This window comes from Anabas testudineus, chromosome 12 (assembly GCF_900324465.2).
Source record: "Anabas testudineus chromosome 12, fAnaTes1.2, whole genome shotgun sequence".
Classification (NCBI taxonomy): Eukaryota; Metazoa; Chordata; class Actinopteri; order Anabantiformes; family Anabantidae; genus Anabas; species Anabas testudineus.
Window position 1 is genome coordinate 18,234,026 of NC_046621.1, and position 13,535 is coordinate 18,247,560.

The 13,535-nt window shown below is 38.5% G+C and overlaps 1 protein-coding gene across 1 annotated transcript in view; it reads right to left on the bottom strand.

The window, feature by feature from the left end:
- The window catches only part of si:dkey-87k14.1 (leucine-rich repeat transmembrane protein FLRT2), a 36,052-nt gene extending 25,641 nt beyond the window's left edge, over positions 1-10,411 (bottom strand). Inside the window, exon 1 of the mRNA XM_026353906.1 lies at positions 10,379-10,411. The gene's annotated coding sequence lies outside the window, so the exon portion shown is untranslated. The remainder of the gene's footprint in view (positions 1-10,378) is intronic.
- Between the last annotated feature and the right edge of the window lie 3,124 nt (positions 10,412-13,535).

Here is a 13,535-nt window from a genome sequence, read left to right on the forward strand (position 1 = left end):
AATTTCACTATGACATGAAAGTGTCATTTTCAGGTGATCTGTCAGTCTGTTGATCTGTTACTTTAAGTTTTACATTTCATAATTATTCTATGCAGTGCTGTGAAAAGGTAGATGCCCCATTCCTAGTTTTTTTTTGTTTTTTGTTGTTTTGTAGTTTTTGTCCTGAGTAAAAATACAAAATGGAGGCGTCCAAATTAACCTGGACCTATGTGAAAAAGTAATTGCCCCCTCGCTAAATCATGAATGAACTGTGATTAACTACATTTTTTCGAACGCTGAGTTAAATTTCATTTGCCACACCCAGGCCTGATTACTGCCTTTTGAACCCAGAAATTGCTTAAACAGAAGTTGTCCGACAAAGTGAAGCAGGTTAAAAGATCTCAAAAAGCAAAACATCATACCGCAATTTAAAGAACCGATGAGAAACAAAGTAACTGACATGTATCAGTCTAGAAAGGCTTATAAAGTGATTGGTAAGGCTTTGTGACTGCAGTGAACCACGATGAGAGTCATTATCCACAAATGGAGAAACCTTGGAACAGTGGTGAACCCTTCCATTAGTGGCCGGACTGCCACAATTACTTTAAGAGCATAACGACGACTCATCCGGGAGGTCATAAAAGAACCCAGAACAAAACGTAAAGAACTACAGGCCTCTTTTGCCTAAGCTAAGGTCATGATCATGATTCAACAATATGTAAGAGAATGGGCAAAAATGGCAGCCATGTGAGTTCTGATTCAAAAGGAACACAAGGGCTTGTCTTACATGTGCCGAAAAACATCTTTAGTAACCCTGAAACTTTTAGACAAATAATCTGTATATTAATGAGACAAAAGTTGAATTTTTTTTGGAAACTTTGTGTGAAAAAATAAACAATGTGATATCGCTGTAAAAAATATACAAGAACATTGTCTATAGAATGTAATCACAAAAATTGGTGCTGAAAAACTGTGCCGATCATAGTGAGCAGCAATCTCAAAATGTAAAAAAAAAAAGAACAAAAAGTGGATTTTGCTTAATTAATACATTTTGGTCCAGATCTTCTGTGTGCAAAACTGAACAAAGAATGTAAAACTGAAAAAATGCCAAAACAAAAATATGGCATTGTTTTTTTTTAAACAAACAAGAAAAGAAAAAAAACATTTCATCCAAGTTGAAATTTCACTGTAGTACATGACAGGGAAAGTGTTCTATAAAAAGGACTGTACACTGGTTGTGTTAGTGTGTGTGTGTGTGTGTGTGTGTGTGAGCCACTCCATCATGTGAGTGAGCAGCTGAACAAATGGAGACAGATGCCACCTCCTCCTCTGCTCTTGCGCCTACGAGTCTCTCCCACCCGCAGCCGCGACATGTATGTCACAAGATATATGAGCTGCTGCCACCACTATTAACTATTTGCAAACCCACAGGCTGGGCAAACAGAGGCGTGGATGACATCAGATCTGGATGAACTCCATGACAGTTGTGCTTTTCTTTAGACTGTATGTAGCACCTGACTATTGAATATGACTGTAGTCCTACTGGAGAGTCAGTTCAAGAGCCAGCTTGCAAGTACTGAGAATGTACAGTGCCACACAGTGACATGTCAGGAGACACTGGGGGGAAGTGCTTTTTTAAAAAGTGAAATATAACAACCAGCCCCAGTCTACTTTCCTAACTCACATACAGTTTCAACTCCCTTTCGAAGCCTTAATAGGACAAAAACTTATTTTAATGTAACAATGAAAGATAAAATTACAAAAAAATGTATTTGTTTCATATGTCTAAATATATTATACTGTGTAGTATGGCACTATCTGACTCTGAAACAGTAGCAATGGAATTATCTGTGTGTGGAGAAAAATAAGGTGTTTTAATTCAGTTTGAAAATGTATCAAAGGTGTCCATCAGACCACACTTACCCCCGGAGTAGGGCGGAGGGGCTGGTACACTTTCAGCAAAACAGCCAATCGTGTCCTGCATTGATAATGTATTTTCCTGTAAAGTTCTTGTCAGGAACACATTAGGACACATTAGTGTAAAACTACAAATGATGTGGTCAAATGCATCCCAGAGCACCCTGGAAAGCATTTGGAGTGATTGGGTCACAAGCTGCCTATCCAATTGTGATCTGTTTCCCAAGATGCGGCCAGAAGAAAAAAGAAATGTTGGTGGAACATGTTTATGTTTACATAGGTGTGATTACTCACACATAGATTTATTTGATTTAAACACCAAACATGAGAGTCCATGAAGTTGTCTTGAAGGCCATGAATTATCCATATCTCAGTACCCTCTGCCACAAATCACAATCAGCAGCAGTGCTATTCATAGCCTGACAACAATGGCAGTTGCTCCTATGCTTTGATTATGTGAACAGTCTCACATGTACATGCACATGGTAAAGAAACAAACTATTTCACTGTATACTTACTGTTTAATTTGGCTCTGAGAACAAAACAAAAGTGGAGTGAAGCTTTCATTTCCCTGATGTTTGAATTGAGTCTGTTTAAGTGTTTTGGGAACATGGGCATTCCTCTTTCTCTCATTCTTTTAGCATCTCTCTTCATCTTCAGTGGAAAAATAGACATTCCAATGATCTACTAATACCAGAAGGTTTTATTTTAAGCTTCACTTGACAACCTGATGTGTTGATGGGTCCACGACTGCAGAGGGATGTATCTCTTTGGCTTATGAAGGCTTCAAAAGGAGAAACGTGGAAACAAGGCAATGTCAGAAAATTGCATCCAGCACACTTAACATCCTGACAGATCTGCTGCATTTATTACAAATGGATAACAAAGAGAAACAGGAGTAAAATGATCTTACCATCACAACACTATTTTATCTATTTAAAAGTTTCTTATCACGGGCACACCAGGTGCTCCTACATTTTCTTTTCTTTTTTTTCACATTTTCCAGATCAACATCTATAGAGACATAACATATATAAAATATAAACCAAATGTTTGTTTGTTTCTGCAAAGTAAACTATACTATTGGTTCTCCTTAGAACTGGTGATAAATAAATGGGTTGTACTGACGGTCTTGACCTTCCTATGTTAAATGCCTTGTAATGGTTTGTGCTGGTTGGTATCACACGCACCCCGCTGAACATGGAGAAGAGAAAGAAAAGAAAAGTAGCGTTGCTGTTCCTGGGACCCCAGCTGGTGATGTTATTAAGATGTTTAATATCTATGGGACTGGAGCCAAGCTGCCTGGATGTGGCCACAAGAGGAAAACTGAGCCCAGACTGAACAGAGGGAAAAGTCTGAATGTTGGAAAAAGAAAACCTGGAAAATATTAAAACTGATATAAGCTTGGCTCCAAAATCCAGGTACAACAATGTCCAGTCTCCCCATACATGGATTTCTGAGTGAAAGTGGGCAGGAATAGGTGTTACTATGGGGTGTCGCTGTCTTGTCCAAGGTCACCTCAACATATAGCCAGGAGGAACCCGGAATCAAACCACAACACAAAAATGACCAAATCTGAAGCTGAAATACATTTTTATCTTTAGAAGTAAATAAATGAATAAATAAAATACAAATATTATGTAACATTAAAGTGCATCTATGTTTTCATCCCATACTGTAGCAGTGGTAACCGACCAGACTGTTATTTACAGTATATAACATAATATAACTACATTATTCGTAAGATTCTCATTCGTAAAAGGTATTAAATTAGATTCTTTTAGAACTGAAGGCCATACTAGAGGAGATGTATTACTCATGAATGTTCTAAAAGTTTGCAATGATGCAGACTAATGAGAAATATTGTAAACCCAACACAGTAAAAAAGCAATGATAAAATATTAAATTTAAGTAATGCTAATCCTGACCCTGCACCAGGTCCATTTTCTTTTCTCATTATCACGTTCAGCGTGAAGATACGCTATCACATATTTGCAATTTTGTTTGAAAAAAAGTTAAAATGTGAGGTTAACATTTTTAAACTCATTTACTTCATTTTAAATGTGACCCACTTTGCCTGCGTGCCCCAGTCTGACCACCCCATTAAAAAAATGTCTAGACTTGTGGATGGGTGAGAAGAAAACATTGGAGCATGTTAGGACACATTAAAAGCTATTTATGTCCCTCAGTGAATGGAATGAGGAAAACGGAAGAGCTGTTGACGACTCATTGCATGATCTTTTTTTCACAGATGAGTAATAAAAGAGCGTTTTGGCATTTATATCTAAGGTAGCTACAGACTGTGGGACTGCTAATAGAAGGAAAAGAATGTAGCTGGCACGAGCTCAGAAAGGCTGATTGGGACTTAAGCTTTCATTAAACATTCAATGCGTCCCGTTCTTTGGCAGACCTCGCTGCCTTCACTGTTTTTGCCTGCTTTCTTGGCAGCGTCTTTTCAAACACAAAGCCACCAGTTGCCTGCTGTTGTCTTTCAGAGACACAATGCAAAAAGGCAAATACTGTTCATGGAGCTCATTCATTTTTTTTTTTTTTTTTTGTGGTTTCTCCCTCATCCCACTCGTTGGCGACATTTTACAACTGAAGGGGCCCACATGCTTTTTATTTTTTTTAACTGCCTGATTTTCGGTGAAAGTAGACTGTTGAGTGTCACATATTCAGCATTATTGCTGTTATTCTTTTGTACATACAGCTCATATTTCAGTTAGAAACAGATACTGTCCAGCATTGTCTGCATTGCTGAATAAAACAGGGGAGCAATCAGAATGTGAACAGGCACTGTGTGTGGGGCAGAGATCTTGACAAATCAGAAGAAAAGATTGGAGTGGGCCACCATTCTCAGTGGTGGCTGTAAGCAAAATTGAACATTAAGACCTACAAAGTGAACGCAGCCTTTGTGTTTTTTTTTTTTTTTTTTTTTTTTTTTTGCTGTTTGTTTGTTTTTCAGGCACAAGACTACAGATGATTCTGAGAATCTTAGCTGTTTGTAATTTTTTTCTCAGGTCAAACTTTTAAGGTCTGTTCTCTAATTTGAAGGCACCTTTCGCCTTCGATTAATCTTTAATACCTGTGATAAATAGTTGCATTTTACCATATTACACCACATACAGGGGCGGCAGTAGCTCAGGTGGTAAAGCCGTCGCCTACAGACCCCAGGGTGAGTTTGTCGATTACCGGTTCCTCCTAGAAATTGTCCACATTAGTAAACAACTCCCAGTTAGGTTTCAGAACACCATCAACTGTTATTATTTTTGTGGAGGATTTTTACAGATTCTGCTTTTTCCACAGAGAAGTCTTATCACTGTGTGAAAAGCCAGTGGAGTGACACACTGGCCAAGAATATCATGCTATAGGCTATGAACAGATGTTTGTTTCATAGCCCTTCATAGAGGCAGTAGCTTAGTTGGTAGAGCAGCTGCTTATGAACCCAGCTTCAGTGGTTTGATTCCTAGTGTCTTCCAGCTACATGTCAAGAACAAGGTGTCCTTAGACAAGTTACTATAACCCCATAGTGGTTAAAACATTTTGAGCTGTTTCTCCCATTCTTCTTTGCAGCACCTCTCAAGCTCCATCAGGTTGGATGGGGAGCAACGGTGCACAGCCATTTTCAGATCTCTCAGATCTTTCAGATCTGATGTTCAATCAGATTCAAGTCTGGGCTCTGGCTGGGCCACTCAAGGACATCCACAGAGTTGTGCTGTAGCCACTCCTTTGTTATCTTAGCTCTGTGCTTTTTATGGTCATTGTCCTGTTGAAAGATCATCCGAGTCTGATGTTCAGAGCACTCTGGAATAGGTCTTCATCAACGATGTCTCTGTACATTGCCAGATTTAATCTTTTTTTAAGTTGTAGAAACATTTCAAGGATAATCAGTCAAACAGGATGCCCCAGAGTATGTAACTTCATTCAAAAAAATATGTTGCATTATAACATAAAGATTTCTAGACATTTTCTACAAAAATGTCCTCACAGAAATGTAAATTGTAAACATTTGGTCATGATCATGATTAAATACTACAAAACCGTTTGTCACTGTACCTGCAGCTGCATGTGATTTATTCTGATTGGAATTTAATTAAAATTAAAATTCTCCATCCAGACTTAATTCAAAAATAATTCCAAAGAAAAAAATTCAATAGGTAAAAGTCAAACTCTTCTTAGCTCATCGCTTGCTGTATATCTGTATCTATATCTATATCAGTATTTCTCTGACATGTCCTCCCAACAATAAAGTAAGTACAACAGGACAAACATGGAGAAAAGTCAAAACTCACAGAGTGAGCAGGTGGAGGACACACTGAGAATAGCTTACATCACTGTAAAAAAATAATCTTCGCCGCCCCTGCATTGTTCACAGTTTGGAACATCCAGAAGGGAAAGTTACGGCTTAGCCTCAATACGTCTCGCCTCATTTATGTAAGAGAATACCCCAGGAACTATCTAGAACTTGCTATCTGCTTCATTTTCCTACAGAGCGTTCCTCCTGCATATTTCAGCTCTGCCTTGGGGCTGGAACCCACTTTAAACGGCCTCCCCAGCCAAGACAAGCGGTCCACTGAGAGTAGATCTGCTTGCATGCTTATCCTGTGCTCATTAGGTGCCCAGTCACTGTACAGTCTGTTAGTTCCAGAGTAGGTAGAGAGAGAGAGAGAGAGTGTGTGTGTGTGTGTGTGTGTGTGTGTGTGTGTGTGTGTGTGTGTGTGTGTGTGTGTGTGTGTGCATGCACATGTGTATCTGTGTATCTGTGTTATCTTTCCAACACAATCACAGCATACTGCAACAAGAATCTGCTCTGACATGTGAGTGGCATGAAATATGTGACATCTATGGTGGTAAAGCTCAACGCGAAGCAAATTAAAGTTCCAGCTATTTAAATTATGGAAATTAAGTCTATGCTGGCATGAGAGTCAGAGGCAAATGACTTTGAGTCATGGCTACACAGAAGGTTTCTAGGGGGTGGGTTGCAAGGTTCTCTAAAATGTTATGCAGAGTGTTGTATGCAAACACCATTAGGCACTAAAAGGGACAACACAATCAGGAGATCAATACACTAAGAGATAGAAAAGTCATTTTACTGGATTGTCTAAATACACATAGAGAATGCAGGAGTCCAAACACAAAATGTAATGTAATCTAAAAATGTCATGTTAATGTAAAGTAACTGTCTAACAGAGAAAGAAATGTAAAGAACTGCAATGCACTAGATGGATAATGTTCTGAAACAACATGTTTTGATTTAAGTGCTATGCTGTGTGTTAAGAAAAGTCACGAGGAGGTGATCAGAGAAAAATGTTGTTGTTTTGTTTAAGAGTAAATAAGCATGTCATGTCACCACTAAGGTTTTCTCTAATAAGCCAGATAACAGAGATGTAAGTGCTATGACAAAGTTTAATAACCCTGTAGTCATGAAAACTGAATGTTGTTCCCTATTACAAGATGCCACAAAATTACAAGAAAAAAAAAACATTTACAGTACATTTAGCAGATGCTTTTCTCCAAAGCAACTTACAATGGTAGGCAGGGTAAGCGTGAGGAGGCCTTGCCTAAGGACCACTACTGAAGGTAGGCCATGGCTGGGATTGAACCACAGTCGTCACATGGAAGGCACTGCACTAACCATCCACCATAAAAGAAGTAACTACTTCCATATAAAAACTTTTTTTAAAAACCCTAAATAAAAAGTGAAGGTGCTGTTTATTATGCTTGTTAAATTAAGGCCAACAACAAACATGCAAGCTAATGTGGCTAATGCTAACAAGAGACATGGTGGTGAGTTTAGTTTCTTCCTTTCAACATCAGGTTTTCACACCACAGGGTAAAAGTGCCTGTCACATAATGTTTAACTGTATTCTGGTGTTGTAATGATAAACATAGTCATTTACTTTCTCTTAAGGTTTTTTTTTTCTTTAAAATGTTAAATATTTCATTTAATTTTATTTTATTTGAGAGCTTTTTGCATTTGAGCATTTGTGTTTTTTTTCACTTTTTATTTTTAATACATTTGCCAAACTTTATAAAAATATATTTTGACATTATGGAAGATTTGGTATAGACTAATGTAAAAAATAATGAATTCAATCAGTTTTGGAATAAGGCTGTAACATAATGTAACATGTGGAAAAAGATCAGCGCTGTGAAAACCTTCTGGAACGTATATAGGAGCCTGCATGTGTGCGTGTGCTTTTCTGTTTGGTTTCTCTGTGGCAGAGACAGGGATGTTTATCAATTTAGTTTTCAAGGATTACAAAATGATAATAATATTAATAATATTAATAATGATAAAACCTATTATTATTATTCTTATATACAGCTTTTCAAGGAACTCAAATACACTTTACAAAGAAAACAATGACTATTTACTTTTGTTCTGCGGAATTAAGTGAAGTAAACACTGAAGGGTGCCTGTTTGTTCTAGTTCCTCCGCTCTAATCACAAGCGACCGCCTGCACACTCAGTGAAACACTGCTGATAGATAAACTTCAGCTTCAAAGCAAAATTTGGTTGCAGCTCTGCATATAAACAACTTCACAAGTCTTCTGTAAACTTACCATTGTGTAGTGAAGGAATGCCCTTGTACTCGCCTGCATGGCTGACAATGTGCGTTATGACTACAGCTCGACTGCCTTTTCTCTTTTATTCAATACAACCTTCATTTCTAAACCGCGTTTTTTCTACCATAAAAAGTGCAGTGAAAGCAGGTGATTTGCAAGTACGAGTCCGCTGCTTTGAATCAGCGATCAATGTCTGTAAATAAAACTGGCAGGCTTAAAAGGAGAGACACAACTCAGCTGATACTCCTCTTCCAAGGGAGTGCAATGTCAAAAATAAATAAATAAATGAATCAAAAAATCAACTTTCCCTCGATTCTTTCCACATGTCTGAAAAACTGAGCGACCCCATGACAGAATGATGTTCTTCTCTGTTCTGTCAGCGGCCAGCAGAAGGCTTTCATGTTTTTTTGTGTTGACATTGTTTGATATGTGTTATTACAGCGTTCGTTCCCTGAAGTAGTGAGTGCAGCAGATCTTTACATTCACGGACACTGGCACAGTGATTCCTTTCTCACAATGAATTCAAAGTGCTAATATGCATATGTTTGATCAACTGAAGAACATGAGGGCCAAGAATTGTTAAATATAACTCATGAAACAGGCCGACTGTCTGATGAAACTACTCACTTTGCAAAACAACCTGCACCGCAGTCCGGGCTGCACAACAAACAGCCCTGCCAGGAGCGACGTTTTATGAAAAGAGAGAGGGGAGACACGCTCACTTCATGTGCATGTGTGTGTGTGTGTGTGTGTGTTTCATAATCACACACTAACCATCAGCCACGGCATTATTGGCATAAATAATTTAAAACTGCATTAATAGATTTTTTTGGGTGCAGCAGTAGAAGCTATAAACACAGCACAGATATATTATCACAGTGTGACATTATGGTGAGTGTGTTAGCAAAGAGTTAGACTTTTATCCTGGATTAAAAATTTCCCTCAATCTAACCCTAACCTAAACCAGAGATTTTTATACCACATAACTAACCAACCAACCAACCATGTTGTTTTTTTTTAATCCTAACCCTAACCTTGTCATTTTGAATGAGTGAATACTGTGAAAAGACCTGAATATGGTGGTATCTTGCATTCATTATTGTGTTCACCTGATGAAAAAGATCAAAACTCGCTTTTATTTAGCTCATTTTTTGGTTTCCAACAACTCTGGTTTCTAGCAGAACTAGTTCAGTGGATACAATGACAAATGTAAAATATAAAAAGAGAAGTGGAAGTGGTACTTTTACTTTATCCTCTGATCACAATTTATACTTGAGTTAAATAAATAATGAATGTAGTATACCTTATGAACAGATGGATGATTCTTCTAAAAAACACAAATTAACACTGATTGCTAATTGGTTTGCTTTATATTTCTTTTGTTACATCCATTCTTTTACTACTGATTTACTGAATTTGTACTTTCTTTCGTGCTGAGCTCTTGTTTTAATTCTGTGAAGCACCTTGTTTTTGTGTGATGATATGAAAGGTTTGAAAAATACGCTCTCCACAGAAAAACAGTTCAAAGAACATTACCTTACTCTCCTCAGAATGGCCTTGAGCACAACCCAGTCTGTTATTCTTCCTGTAAAATGTACCTTTCCTATAATAGTAATTCTAACATAAAGACAAATGCGATAAAATGAAAAAAAATAGTATAAAACTAACAACTGATAAATAGTTTGTATTAATTATTATCATCATCATTTTTTGATCAACTGATTGATTAATAGATCTGTTAAGTGTAATGAATTAGTCAAAGGTGATATTTTTAAATGTCTTTCTTAATTTGAAGCCAAAACACAAACACATCAAATCCTAACTTTTTAAAGCTGCCACCAGCATACATGTCCATGTACGTGTGTCGTTTACATGCCTCTATTAAAAATAAGAAGAAGAAATCCGATGATTACCTTCAGCAGTGGTGATGGTTTGATGTAAACGCGTTTTCCCGGCGTTGTGTACTTCCTCCACCTCCTCCAAGGAAGCCTCCAAAGTTTACAAACCCAGGAAAAAAAGCAGCAAGGCTCGTCCAACTCCTGTGGCAGACCAACACCTCAGCGCTCAGCTCTCTCACTCTTCCTCTCAGTCCCTCCACATCCAGCAGCACCACAAGACTGTTCTCTCTCCTTCCCTTCCTCCTTTGTGGTCCAACTGATGAGATCACAGGTAGGTTTGAGTTTCCAGGACTTTTTACTTTTGCTGGGCACAGTGCCTGGAAGATAACCTCGAAACGAGAGAGAGAGAGAGACGTGGGGGGATCATCCAGTCCAGCTGAGGCGGCAGGAGGCTGGGATTGGAACAGTGCAACAGTTCCCCTTTATGGATGAGAACCACGAGATGTTTGTGAAAAGAGAAAATCCCCTGGCTCAGGGGTTTGTTGAGGAGAAACACTCTCCAAAATAAGAAGCAGCTACTCTAGAGAAAGTGAAAAAAATAAACGAGGGCAACATGAACTATAAAGTTGTTTTTGAGGGGAATTCCAAAGTAGTGCTTCATGTGACTCATAATCAGAAACCCTTTTTCTATAATTACATGTTATTGGATACCTTGTTCATATAGTTATTGAAACGTGTCACTACACTCGCGGAATGCCATGGGAAACTAAAGATTTTTAACAAGAGTTTAAAATACAAACGTAACTGGCCATAGTTACAATACTATGAGACTTTTTTTATGATGGTTTAAGTAAAATCCAAGAGATACTCCACCCTCAAAGGATGCATGTGAACTATGTGCGTGATTACAACAATAAAGGCACCACCTCTGTGTATTGTTAAAGCGCAGTGAGATCATAACAGCCTCCAGCTGGAATGCCATCTCTGTTACCGCACTGAAAGAGGTGTACATTACAAGGAGGAGAGCCAGAAACAGAGCATTCCTCCTGTAGAAGAGTGTTGAATCGTACACTGTACCGAATGTCCGGATCTATAAAAAGAGCTGTAAGGGTGTGAGATAAATCAGTCTGACTGAGAAAGTGCTCGGCATTCTTTTCTGCGTGATAAATAATACAGAGGAGGCGCAAGAATCAGTTTAGAGAAGTATTTTGATTGGGTGATATTGTGTCAACAATAAAAACAACAAGAATGATTATGGTAATTATTCAATAAACACAATAATATGAACTATTAGAAACATTATTGTCCAACTGAAATCAGAGAATGAAAAGGGTTGCAAGTTTAGCCTAATACGATCAGTCCTCCATTGAGCTTTACTGACATTAAACTGCCATCGCTCTGCTTCACATGTGCTGTAATAGGATTAATCTGATTCTTGACCAGTTTACACTACTGAAGAGAGAGAATTGATGGGGACAAAGTTGTTGGTATCTATCCTGATGTATAGATGCTTATTAGTGATGTACTGTACATCAGATGTGTTGATTTAAATATGGATGCATTGTACTTAATAAAAAACATTCCTAAAACTTTAATTTTTTTATTGTTTTAACAGCAAAAGGTAATGTGAATGACACACCATAGCTGTATTCGAGCAGGTACTTGGAGTCTCAGTGGACGTCCTTGTCAGTGCTTCAAAACATCTCGAGAATCTCCAGAAACAAAACATGTCCCGGAATCAGTTTAAGTTCTTACTTATGTGATATGTCAGAGAATACAAACTGAAATATAATTCTCAAGAGCGAGGCGTCCCCCAAAGTGTGGGAGATATTTCAGCTATTTATTCCAAGAGCTCAGGAGTCCCCGACTCTCTGTCATCGCGCTGCTCTGAGAGCAGCAGTCAATACAACACCTGCTCAGATCCGGCTCACAGCCGCGCATAATGTTACAGCCGATGCTACCTCGCCAGATTACAGGAAGCCAGGCGTGGGAGATGTCATTGGCCCGGAGCGTCAAGCATGCCGACGTGTGATGTTATTGTTTGTGTCAACTGGGCTCCCCAGCTGGTCACACCCCATCCATTCTAAGCCACGGGAGAGTCTAACAACAGCCCCGCAGCTTGTTTCTGATGCTGTTGTCTCAACTCTTGTAACATCCCCTGTGTCCTCTTCTGGTTGCACTGGCGAAGAAACAGTCTCTTAAGTGGAAGTGGAAGTGTGCATTACACGTCAACTGACATTTCCAAAGCCAGGATCTGGCCTTGTACCTCCATACATAACAGAGGCTCACTCCTGTGCTTTCTTACAGAATTTTCCAGTCAAGACATGTAGATTGTTTTTAAATCACCAGCTTTTAGTAGCACCATTTATTTAACTATTAGATGAATCTGTAATAATACAGAGTTTGAGCAATGCGACATTTGAAAGTCTGTATTCTTGGATCAAAGTGACATAAGTAATGTTTAATATCAGAGTGAAATGCAGAGAGCTGTGGGTTCTGCAATTATTAGTCTTTGCTTCATAGTACAGTCGATTCCAATTTCAATATGTTCTTTACATAGAAAGGATAGATCACCCAAATATATTTTAGAGACTTGATCTTAATTCTGAGAAGTGGTATGCTGCTCTAAATATGCTACACAGGAGTGTCAGTTGCACAAGCAAAGGTAAAGTTACCAAAAAAGTATCGCCTATAACTCCTGTTAGTGCCAAAGGCAACAGACAGAGAGTCTGTTGAGTTTCTGAAGGAAATGCACACCGTGACTTAATAAAGTCCACTGTATCTGTACTACTCTGCTTTTTTAATTAAAGATATAAATCCTCAACTGATTTTTGGCTATCCAACTAAACGTAAATTAATACTTCTCCACGTAAAAAGTGTCTGCTACAGTATCTGGCCCACACCAAGTTAGCACTGGACTCTCTACAGATGTCTCAGAGTGCGTGTGTCTGCCATGATGTTTAGTCAAATACGAACGATGCAGAACTGTTTCTTGCTGTCGCTACTGTCCAGAGTTGTCATCAGGTTTTGCAATGCATAGGTGGAAAATGCCCATGAATGCATCCTCAGTTGTAGCATGAATAGAGTTGTGAGCATGTTGGGAATGTGAGTGTGTGTCCATGAGAGTTTAAATCTGCCTTTATGTCAGTCACCTTGTCTATGAAAACAGTGACTTGAACTGTTACTTCCAGAACCCTGAATGCTAGAAATGACTCCTACTATTTCATATCTC